The following is a 12,915-nucleotide window of genomic DNA, read 5'->3' on the forward strand; positions in this document are numbered from 1 at the left end:
GTATTTCCTATACATAGTGTCATATCATCACTGAACAGTGAAAATTTCTCTCATTAAAATTTTTGTTTTTATTTTATTTTTTTACTTAATTGCGCTACCTAGAACTGTGAGTATAATGTTGAGTAGAAATGATGATAGCAGACGTCCAGATTCAGGTGGAAACATTCATTAAGAAAGTTTTTACATATAGGTATATGGTGACATCCTTCATCAGGTTAACAAGTTCTATTCTGTTCCAAGTTTGCTAAGAGAGATTTTCATAAATGGGTTTTGTATTTTACCAAATCCTTTATATTTATCAAGATGATCAAATAATTTTCTCTTTTGTTCCAATAATGTGGTTAGTTATATTAATTACATTTAAATATTAAACCACTCATATTCTTAGATTAACCTCCACTTTTTTTATATAACTTTTTTTCTATATTACTGGATTCAATTTCCTAATTGTTTTTGTGTAGAATCGTGCATAAGAGGTTGATGTATAATTTTATACTTCTACAATGTTATGTTGGCCTTTTTATGTGTCTCACAATGCAAACTGAAAAGTCTTCACTCTTTTCTTGCTATAGAGAAACATGTGTAAAGCTGTTCATTTGTTCCCTAACTTTTTGAAAGACACTTAGTGAAGACCACTGGTCCTGCTGTATTTGTGGGAAGATTTTAATAAAGGGCTCACATTTTTTAAAAGTTAAACTATTCCAATGTGTACTTATTCTTTTAGTTTTTGTTAAGATGTATTTTCAAAGAATTTATCCATTATATATACATTATCAATTTTATTAAAGTGAATTTGTTAACCTTACAAATATCTAAATTTCTTTTTTTTTTCATGTTTATTTTTGAGAGAGGGAGAGAGGCAGAGCATGGGCAAGGGAGAGGGAGACACAGAATCTGAAGCAGCTCCAGGCTCCAAACTACCAGCACACAGCCCGACACGGGGCTTGAACTCACAAACTATGAGATCATGACCTGCACCCAAGTTGGAGGCTTAACCGACTGAGCCACCCAGATGCCCCGTATCTAAATTTCTAAAGTTGTTCATAATGCCTTATTATCTTCTTAATGCCTATAGGCTTTGTAACAATATTCTCCTGCCATTCTTGATATTGAAAATTTATGATTTTACTTCTTTTTATTATTTACTCTTACTTAGGGTTAATCAGTTTTATTTATCTTTTTAAAGAACAATATATTGCATCTAATGATTTTCTTCTACTATATATTTGGTTTCTTTTTATTTACTTCTCCTACAATAGTTAGCTATAAAACAAACTACTAATGATTTAATCATTAATTGAATCTACCAATGATTGAATCTTATATACTGTGAATAAAAGGCTGTAGATCTTCCAGATGATGTGTCTTTTGCGACAGAGGGTTGCTTTTATCTTTAGTAAGATTTATAGAGTAGAGGGCCTCTTCTTAAAGTCTAATTGGGGATGGATGGAAGTTGGCTAAAATTCAATCTATGTCTAGTTTGCTTTTTCCTCCCCCCCGGAGCTTGACCTCTATGTTGTGGCCTTTTTTGTTTAGCTCTTTAGTCCCAAATGATTATAGGATATTTACTTTTGTCTTTTAGAGGCTTTAACCTCAGCTCTATCTTTCTGCCCCACAAAGTTTTAAAATTTGCAAATTTATTGATGAGAGATAAGTCATATGATTTAAGCTCTTTCAGGGTTATTCCAGCCTCATGTGAATAGCAGTCATTCTTAGTTTATCTGTTCCTAGAAGGTTTTCTACAAGAGCCAAGCACAGATACTCACTCTTAGCTGTACCAAATGCTGTAAGTGCTCTGGTAAAAAGTGGACACAGGTCTTGTGATTTATTACTCCTTTTAGGGCTTTCATTAACTGTCTGCTTCATTTAAAAAGCTACCTCTCCATGATGGGTATTTTCATCTTAAACAGCATGAGACTTTGGGGTACATTTTTCTGACTTTTGGACATGTTCAGTCTCACTCTGTAATCCATGCATCGTCTCAGATTTCAGCAAATGTTCTACAGGAAATATTAGCAATGTGTCCAAAGCCTTTTCAGTTCTCTAATCTTATCATACCTGTCTTGAAGGACTCGTAAAAGCCCCTCTGGTTTCCCAGTATTCTTTACCTTTCTTGCTCCACCCACATACACACCATGAAAGTCCTCTGCTTGGGCTAAGCCCTATCCATAGAATCAAGCAAATGACCCCAGAGGAAAAACATCCAAAGATAATCACCTATATATCTTGAAATAGCTCTTCTTTGTTCAGAAAGTTACCTATCCAATTCTTCTTTCTTCAAAATATATCAAAAGGATTCTAAAGTATGGCTTTAAAAAGTTATCTCAATTTTTTAGGTGTTGTCAGCCTTGGTGTTGGTCCCTTGCCGGCTATTACTTCCTTCTTGTATCTGATGATGGATTGGAAGTTTGGTATGAGATCAAAGGTGTAACTGTAATAAATGGAAGTGTCACTTAAAGAGACAGAGAAAACACGAGTGGAACTAGTTTGGTTGGGGCAAGAGGAATTATGTGTTTGGTTTGAGTCATGTCAGTTTGGGATGCCTTATTAAAGCAATTCAGCTGGAGAAGTAAAGAAGGCTGTTGGATGTGAAGCAAGTTCTAGAAAAGTTTAAGGTTTGAGAAATCTATTTGGTTACTTTCAATATGGAAATGTTATCAATTCCTTTGGAGCAGATGATATTATCTCAGAAGGGAATGTGACAAGAGATCAGGTCCTCAGAAAGAGAACTGGGGCAATTATTTAGAGGTAGGAGAGAAAAAAAATGATCCAAGTAAAAACCTAACAAATCAATAGCCGAACCAAAGCAAAAATGTTGTCAAAGAATTACCTCTTCAAAAAGGCGTTGGATTGTACTGGTTTTATGGGCAAGTCCTTCCACATTTTTAAGATGCAAATGAAATGTTCCAATTCCAATTATGAAGAAACATATGTCATTCAAGGTTTCATATTTATAAACATCAATGTATCAATATGAGCTTGTCATTGGTAATGTTTGTTACAACATTTTAGAACTGAAGAGATCTAGGATGTTGGTCCTCTCCCTGTTACCAAGAGGAGATAGGAGGCTTAATCCTGGTTAATGACGGCCTTCCTCAAGTTTAAGCAATTAGTGGTAGATTGAGAGTTAGAATGTAGCAATTCTGTATAATGTACCCTGTGTAGTTTTTTTTTTCCTATACCATCAAAACTCTGTTTCTAAACTGAAAGTATTTCAAAATCAAATTATTTATTTATTTTGTGTTAAATAACATCTTTTTTTGTTTGTTTGTTTACCTATTAGGAAATTTGCTTGGAAGTTCACAAATTCTGCCTTCATTTGATTTAGAAATTTGTTTTGGTTATTTTGTGGCATTAAATAAATAATAAGCTACTTGTTATAGTTAATGAATTCCTTTAATCATGGACATTGATAGGTCATAGAAAACTTGAAGGTAGGTCTAATGTAGATGTTTTGTAAAAAAAAAAAAAAAAAAAAAAAAACCAAAAAAAACCAACAACAACAACAACCTGGAATTACTTTGAAATTAATCTGTAATCCCTAAAGTTAAGCATCAAAATGTCATTCTTAGGGGGTGATGAAAAGCGACCCTTGTTTTGAATAAGACTCCGAATTTTTAAAAGGCATTTGCTACAATGCTATAATGCTTAGAGAATTAATTACCAAAAAGTCACTGGAGGAAAAAGTGAATTCCCCCTCCCATTTATGTAACCCTGAAATAATTTTCCATTTTATCAAATCTTTTCATAAAGATATATGATATAGCTGACATTCCAGTTATGTAGGTAAGACAGTAAACTTCCTAGTTATTTTAATGAATAATAGGCTAATCTTGGCATCATAAATGCACAAAAAAATATTCCAAGATACCGAGAAACACTTAGATTAATACAATAGCACTACAGTAACATAAGAAATATACATTTGCTCAGACAAGTACCACAGAATTCAAAACCATATTTTTTGCATTAAAAAATACCTTCAGTTATGAACATACAAGCATTTCTAATCTCTGATTAATGCCCCTATTGCTATGGTTTCTAATGTGCATATGTCTTTTTCTTTTTACCTTTCCATGAAAAATTGGAGTTATTTGAACCTTTTACTTAATACTATTGCTTCTTTATCCTCCACAAAAATTTAAAATGCAGTCAAGCCCCTTATTCAATTCAAGCTATTGTAGGGACTACAGAAACTCAATTAAAACATCAGCTTTCTATTAATCGGTTGTCTGGTAATTACCACACCTTGTCTATTGTATCCTGTTCGCTTCTACAACTTTCTCTCAATAGATTCAAGTACTTGGAAGTGCCCCCTCTACGAGAAAGTGCCTTGATGTACTTTGCAGGAAGGAGTAAGCTGAAGTGCAGCTGTTCTGAAAGGAAAGAGTAACACTTTGAAGTAATGACCTGGCTAATTAATGCTGAATTCCAGTAGAAATCCTATTCCTACTGAAGTACTTATGACATCCACATTCATACTAAATGAGCCCATCAGAATTAATGTCTTTGCAATAAATACCAAAGGAGTTGAGAATGATTAGGCTATTATTGTAAAGTGTTACACAGAAAAGACAAAAAGACTAAGGCTTAAAAGAAAATAGTAGTGATTTGTTTCTGCGACTGTAGCGAGGGGAATCCATATTTATTAAATACATAAAGACATGGAAATAGAATATTTTTCTCACAATTCAGTCCTTTTTAAATATAAAAAATGAGTTGGTCTGAAAATTGTGATGTCTAATCCCATGAAAATTATTTAGTAATATCCCACCTTTGCCTTTTTTTTAAATCAACTTTGCATCTTATGTCTTGTATGGAATATGCACATACATTCCATATATACGTACATACACACACACACACACACACACACACACACACACACACACACAATGGGTTTCTCTTACATACGGCTTTAAGGTTTCATCCCCCCTTTTTTTTTAAATTTATTTATTTTCAAGAGAGAGAATCCCAGCAGGCTCAGCATTATGAGCACAGAACCCAAGATGGGGCTCAATGTTACCACCATGAGACCATGACCTGAGCTGAAATCAAGACTCAGTGCCTTAACTGACAACCACCCAGGTACCCATTAAGGTTTCATTCTTAACACAATGTGCCTATAGTCCTCTTAATTCATAGCCTAAGTCATAATCTAAATTTCAAAACTTCAAATGCCTACAGAATGCGCTCATCTGGTCATTTTCAAACTTTTCACAGTGCTAAGATTATACAAAGTTTCCTAAAACTTGTGTCAAGAGGCCATATTTAGAGAAGGCCATGCCAAAAGAGTCTATCCTGTGCTTCTTGCCACACCCACTGGAAGCAGAACATCTCTACTATTCTCTCTTTAAAGTTTATTTATTTATTTTGAGAGAGAGAGAGAGAACACAAGTAGGGGAGGCACAGAGAGAAAGAGGGATAGAGAGAGAATCCCAAGCAGTCACTGCACTGCCATCGCAGACCCCGACGAGGGGCTAGAATCCATAAACCGCGAGATGCATACACTGAGCTGAAATCAAGACTCAGACACTTAATTGACTGAGCCACCCAGGTGCCCCTCTACTGTTCTAACTTTAGTGGTTCCATATAAAGTTTTATTGGGAAAAAGCTGTTGCTTGAAAACAAATTTTTAAATACACTTGAAGAGCATAGTCCTCATCGAAACTGCTAAAGTAAATCATTTATCTTTTAGTAGACATACGGATACTTACAGCCATATGTTCATTCTCAGCAAGAACTAAACATACTCAAATTTCAGATTGCATCGCTTCTTGTGTATATGACTTACCCAAGTCACTTCCCTGCCTTCCAGTGCATCTTCTTCCAGTTTACTGCCAATGAGCTTTCAGAAACACAGACCTCACTAATATCACTACTTCACCTCCTCCCATCCTTTGGTTGCTCCCCATGCACACAATACTGCACCAATCTAAACTTCCTAAAATAGCAGCTCTCATCTGTTGTCACAACCCAAATTAAAACCATGCCATAGATTTTTAGTGACTAGTATATTAGCAACATACTGTACAGATTTTTATTTCCATGCTTTTTGTCATTCTCCTCACTGTGCTTAGAGTATCTTTCACTTTGACCATCAGGGTAGGTATGCATATAAAACACAAACATGAGTCACTTCTGTGATTATAATGAATATAGTTGGTAATGCCTTCCCTTTGCCTCTACTGACACAGATTATGTATATTTCCATTCACACAACTCACCTACCTCTCTCTAAATATATTTCTAAACAATCACATTCTATAACACTTAGTATAGTCTGCAGGTTTGCTTTTTCCATATTAAGTACTGGAGGCAGAGCCTGAGCCTTATTTCCTTTCATGTTCTTAGGTGTCTTCTGTAGAAGACCTGCATCAGAATCACCCAGGGACACACACTAAAAATGTAAAATTATGGGTATCACTCCGGTTTACAACTAAAAATTTCTGGGCCTAAGAATAATATTTATACAGTACATCTGAATTTTCAACAAGTTAGGCAGGTGATATTTCCATGAACAAAAGTTTGAGAATTAATGTGTATTGCCTCTAAGGGATATGGTAAGTGTTTAAGTAGAGAACACGTGTTGATTAAATTAGTTAAACCAACCTCTGCGACTGGCCTTAGGATATCCACTCTGAGTGCCAAGTGGCCTGATTTTTTGTGAAACTGTATTTCGTATGACTAGTTCTAGATACAAAGACATCAGATTGCTGAAGAACATATTCTGCTATAACTGCTAAGTAACCCACTCCCTACCCCACGCCACCCACACAACTACTGCCTTACATAATAGAGTTTATCAGGCTTCCAAAAATAAACGGAGAGATTAATTTATAGCTTTGATTATACAGATTTTTATGATGCTTCAAATTTGTTTCAAACCTAAGCCACTAATCTGATTTCCTTTTCCCATGCAAAAATGATTATGTGCAATATCCTTTAAAGCAGTTTCACTATCACATTTAGTTTCTGTGAGTAATGTATCCTCCAATGAACTCTCACTGAATTTGACCAATGAAATATTTTGTCACCAGAAATTACAACTTTTCTTTAGTGTTCAGTGACATAAGGTTTTATAAGACTCTGCCTCTATCAAAAGACAGGACAAAGAAATGTTCTCCTGCCTAAAATAACATTTTTCAAAGAGTGTCTTTTCTTCTTTCTACCCTGTCTTCAAATTATCAATTAAAAATTAATTTATCAATTCTAAGCTAATGTGTATCTTATTTGTAAACCTAGCTGAACCATTCTATTTACTCATTATCCTGGGTCTTTAAAGGCCAGATAAACACCTAACTTCAGATATTTTATCACCACCATAAACATTGTTGATACTAAATCAGACTTAATCATTGACTTTTAAAAGTAATTCTTTCTGATTTTTTTAATAAAGGCCCTGTATTCAAACCTAGAAGCCGAGAAGTCATCGTAAATTCTTCTATCGCTCTCCTTTTGCCTTCATCTGAAAATTTCCAAATTCCATAGCATCTGTCACTTTTATTTCCATTCTCGATACCATCACTACATCTGCCCTCCCAGCTGGACAGCTACCATGATCTGCCAAAGGGTCGCCGTGCCTCCCATTTTACTCTACATAAACTCATGTTATAGCAAACAGCGGAAATGAGCTTCTCAATATAATTCTTGTTAAATCATTCCCCTCTCCTGCTCAAAGCTTTACACTTATTCCCCAAGTCTTACATCATTTTTAGTTGCCTATAATGTTTCTGTTAGAGAACATTCAGTATTGATCTTCCACTACTTTTCTACACTTACCCCAAAGTCTGGTCAAAATGTGTAAGTTATATGTACCCTATTCCCTCCATTCTCCTCTCCAACTCGAACCAGAATATCCTGCAACTCCCCAGGCAATCTTCTGTATATGCCTCAGTCTGCAATTCTCTTCACTTCTTTCTTACCTCACCTTATATCTTTCAATTCAACTACCTAAGTACACCAAATAGATAAATGGAAACACTGCTTTCATTGCACGGATTTATAACTTGTAATTAAGAAAAGGAGTAGAGGATAGGGTTCAACTCTTTGCAAAACATCCCAATTTAGAATGTGAGGCTCTGGTATTTAATTTTATCTACCTCTAATAGTCTAGTAATTTCTATAAACAAATGAGCAACTACCTAGCAATATACCTCAGAGCACAGGCTAACTTTCAGATTTCATTGCTTTTGAGAGAAGAACTGCTATAAGATTGTATCTACGAGGTAAAAATCTTGAGACTAACAGATTCTTTGATTTGTTTATTCATTCACAAAAGTGAATGAGGCATATTCTTGACTGAGAAGTTCTCAAAGCTAAGCTGGCTCTAGCAATTATTGCTAGGCAAGTCTCCATCCTCTATTAGTTTGTTTCTATTAAAGAGCCAGAATCTCTGCCAATGGCAAGGGTATTCCATATGTAAGTTAGAAGGGGGATGGTTTAAGGGGATCATGTTTCTGATTACCAAGTTCTTTTTTCAAGAGGTAATGACTGTTCATCCAGGAGTCTCCAAAACCAAAGGAGAATTGAGATCAAACTCAAGAAGTTTTTATAGATTATCTCTCCTTATTGACTTCAAGCTAATTGATTTTTAAAATTTTTTTTGAAGTTTATTCATTTTTGAGAGGCAGAGTGTGAGTGGGGGAGGGGCAGAGAGAGACGGAGAGACAGAATCTGAAGCAGGCTCCAGGCTCTGAGTTGTCAGCACAGAGCCTGACGTACGGCTTAAACTCACGAACCTTGAGATCATGGCTTGAAAGATACAGACAAGATGAAAGTTCAGTTGTACAGATTCATTAACAGAGCAACTTAATTAATTCTGCCAAACGTGTGTATGTTTATAAGAGAGGTGAATGAAACATGTATATATATCCAGCACTCTAGTATTGACCAAATTTTTCTTTTTCCTTACCATCACTTTTTCCTTTTTAATCTTCTGACAATATCACCCTCTTTGGGTTGAAATTAGTTAATCCTAACAACAGCACCTAAAAACTCAAGGTATCAGCTCTGTGTAGGAATGTTGGATAGAAGCAACTAAGTTTCATTTATTTCCATCCAATAGGATTCTACCTTCTATGAAAATGAGGGTCTGTTAAGAATGAAATAAAACTGATGTCCATTTTACATTTTTGTAAGGGATTGTCTTGGGTTTCTTTAATTTAGGAAACTTCATACATTTAGTTCTCTTTTTGGGCCATCCCATTCCTGCAAATACGTTTGTCCTCCAATGGTATAATTCAGAGAAGTTTGTGAAATTTCCTCTGACAATGCTGTTATATTACAAGAAGCATGATCACTTTTCATGCATGTACCCTTTCTTTCATTAGTCACTGGCGGTCAAGGTTTTGGTTCATGTATACATGTAGGATGTACAGTAAATTACCTTATGTGTAAAATCCTAATCAACTACCCCTCCAAATGCATAGCTTTTCAAATTCAATAAACAATAGTTTATCAACCAAAACCAAATAGAAGCAATTTTAATCTTAATTTGTCTTCCCAGAAAAATTTCAAAGAGGAGTGGATTCACTGTGCATTGCAAAATATTTTCAACTCACATTTCAAAAATCTAAAACTCTTAAAAGCCCCACCTTTCATCAAGTACACATTGCCTCTTAATGTTCCTGATAAATTTTCCAACTCTTTCTAGATCTACATTTCTCAATTGTTCTTTACAGTGCCAATTCAGATTTTCAGCTCTTCTGGTTCTTGTTCTCACTCATTAACCTTGATCTTTAAAACAGTATCCAAGAGAAACAGGACTTGACAAATCCCTCTTAGAATCATGGTGGTAGTAGGAGGGATTAAAGTTGGAGGACAAGAGAGGGTGTCTCGCACATGAGAAGACACTGTGACCATTTATGCACCAATATTTATGGATATTTTACTACATGATAACACTATTCCCTTAATTATGTCAAACAAATAAAACATGGTGCAAGCATTGGAAGACTGAAGGATATAAAAGCCACTGGGGGCCTGCCACAAAAGAAATAAAAATAAATAAATAAAAGAAATGACATAAAAGAGAGACGAGATAAGATGGCAACCACTAGAGAACAGGGGGAAGAGGAATTGCTGTTCAGTAGGGAAAAAGTTTGAGTCATGAAAGATGAAAAATTTCTACATATCTGTTGTATAATATTATGCTAGCAGTTAATAATTTTGTATTATGCACTTAAAAATACGTTAAGAGGGTAGAGCTCATGTTATGTGTGATTTTTTTAAATCACAATAAAAAAATTACTGTGGCATGAAAAAGTGAAATAAAGATGTGCACATAAATGAAATTATTTCTAATTTTTAAACGAGCATATAGAAATTAAAATTGAATGTGAAATCTCAGCAAGAATTCCTATCAGATGATACCATAAAAACTAAGGAAAGGCAACCCCCATTTGTATAAATAATATAAAATACTGTGCTAAAAATAACGTATTCTATCATATTTCCAAATCCATAGATAATAAAATATTTGATAGGATTTAAAATGCTAAGCTTATAAGAAATAATTATTTGATATGCTAAAAACAGAGTCCCATTAGCAGAATAACAAGAGTGAGAGAATTAACAATTCTTCAGTAATGCTGATTAAATAAAGTATAACTGCTTTTCAAGGACAAGGAAATGAAACCAGGAGATTCTGAAAAACCAAGATTAAATTTTGCATAAATAAAGTAGAATTAAATTGGACATAATTGAGTATGTTTATTGTCAAAAGTTCCTACAATAAACTTCTATAGTCATATTATATGCTTATCAGCTCTGGGGATTTCACACCTGCAAAATATGGAAAATACAAGTGATTTAACTGTCTAGAAAAGGGGGTTGAAGTCAACTTATAGGTCATACATGTTATTAATGTCCAGCAGGACAAGGTAATTTCAATTAAGCGAAGAGTCCACAATGCTTTAATGTCTCATTAGTCAAGATGAATCTTCAAAAAGGCAGTCACATAGCTCAATAAACCCAAACTCTGTATTTTAGACAGTTAAGACATTATATTTCACACTTAAACAGAAACTGTACTAAGCTTATGCACTACTATCTGTTGGTCAGTTTATGGTGATGTCTTTCTGCTTATTTGTTTAGAATTAATTAACAATTAAAGTTGTATTTTAAAGTCCTTTTGAGCAAAAGAATTAGGAGTGTGTAGGCGTATGTGTCAGAGGGGTTGAGGAAAATAATATAACTACTTTACAAAGTGTTAATTTATACTTTGAAATATAAAGATTAATTCAAAATAATGTGTTCATTCTATATGTGCTTTTTCTTATAATGTGTTGTTTTGTGGTTATTCTACATGTAATCATTAGAAATTCTCTACACAGTTGTTAAATGTATTATTAGAAGTAATATACCTTATAGACATTTTTCAGAAACACAAATTATGCCTCAGAACATAGAGTAATTATAACATTATACTAATGTATGTCCCCCCCTGCCCTTTTTTTTTTTTTTGAAACAAAGAAATTCCTTGAGTTTTCTGGAGTAAGCTTTTGGCAGGAAAATTAGAAACACTGATTTTGTTCCCACGACTGCCACTGGCAGTGCGATGCATTTATGCACTTTTTGCCTCAGTTTCTCCCATTACTGAAATAAAACAGTAGTGGTTGCCACTTTAAAATCTCATTGGGTTGCTGTGAGAAATAATGAGGCTAGTGGGGAATAGTTTGACAGAATGAGGCAAGGATCCTTGAACATTAAGGAGAATTCAATATAGATGTCTTAATAACAAAAATATTAGTATTAAGCAGTTGCACAGCACTATACTGTCTTATTTCATCAGCTGTCTCACCAAAGCCTATTAGGGAAATTTGGTTATATAGCCCATTTTAGAAAAGAAAGGAAATTAAAATATTCACAGAAGAAAGGCAGTGTGTGCATGACACTTAAAGACGAAGCGCATAAACCAAATGGAAATTTTGAAATGGTTTAGGCTACTACCTATTTAACTCAAGCTCACTTTATCATCAGAAGCTTTAGCAATTCAGAATTTTATGGGAATATCTAAAATACTTAATAGAAATTCCAGGAAGCTCAGAAACTTCTCAGCAAGAATATAAAGGAGGAAGAAATAATCAATTTTATGACAAAATATTTCATTTCTAAATCTGAGTACCCAAAGTGACTCTTGCTAATGAAATGATAAGATGGAATCATTGTAGGAATAAACACTGGAAAAACTTCTTTTTTTCTATTTCCTTCCAGAACCATGAATGAGTAAACATATATTCCATTTATGTTACATTGTCTTACAGAGTGTTTCTTTCTTTTCTTTTACTTTTTTTCTTTTCGTCCTGGAAAACTGCTAGTACCTGATAAACTATTCTCTCTCCTTGGACAAATATTTAACCCAGGTTAAATAGTAAAATTTAGAAAATAATTTTTTAAAATATGTATATTTTGACTTGTATTTTTAAAATTCAAGTGAAATTTCTGCTTTACCAATCACACTAGTTTCTCATAACTTAAAAAACATGTGAGAAACCAGATGATTAATTGCTTCCACAAATTGTAACCCGAAACCATTTTAGATAGGTGAGTCAAAGAGGCCTATGTCACACTTTCTCTACCTCTTATGGAATTTTTAGCTTTCAGTTTTCATAAGGGGGTTGGGAATGCTGGATACTATAAGATATTTCCAAGGAATGTATAGAAATTGAGAAAGGTATACAAAAGCAGTTGTCCAACATTTTGTTGAATGCTCAACATTTTCAAATCTATTTCTGTAAGACACTTTGTAATACTGTGATCATTTTCCAAAAGAGAAACGGCCTATAAAAAGAGGCTGTGAAATTGTTCTTAAAGATTACTTTCCTGAGATTCCAAATTCAACTTCATGATGCCCTTCGTAAATAAAAGGGTACCTATACATACTCTCCTACTTTCATTGCTGTAGTAATGATG

The sequence above is a fragment of the Acinonyx jubatus genome, chromosome C1, assembly GCF_027475565.1.
Source record: "Acinonyx jubatus isolate Ajub_Pintada_27869175 chromosome C1, VMU_Ajub_asm_v1.0, whole genome shotgun sequence".
Taxonomy (NCBI): domain Eukaryota; kingdom Metazoa; phylum Chordata; class Mammalia; order Carnivora; family Felidae; genus Acinonyx; species Acinonyx jubatus.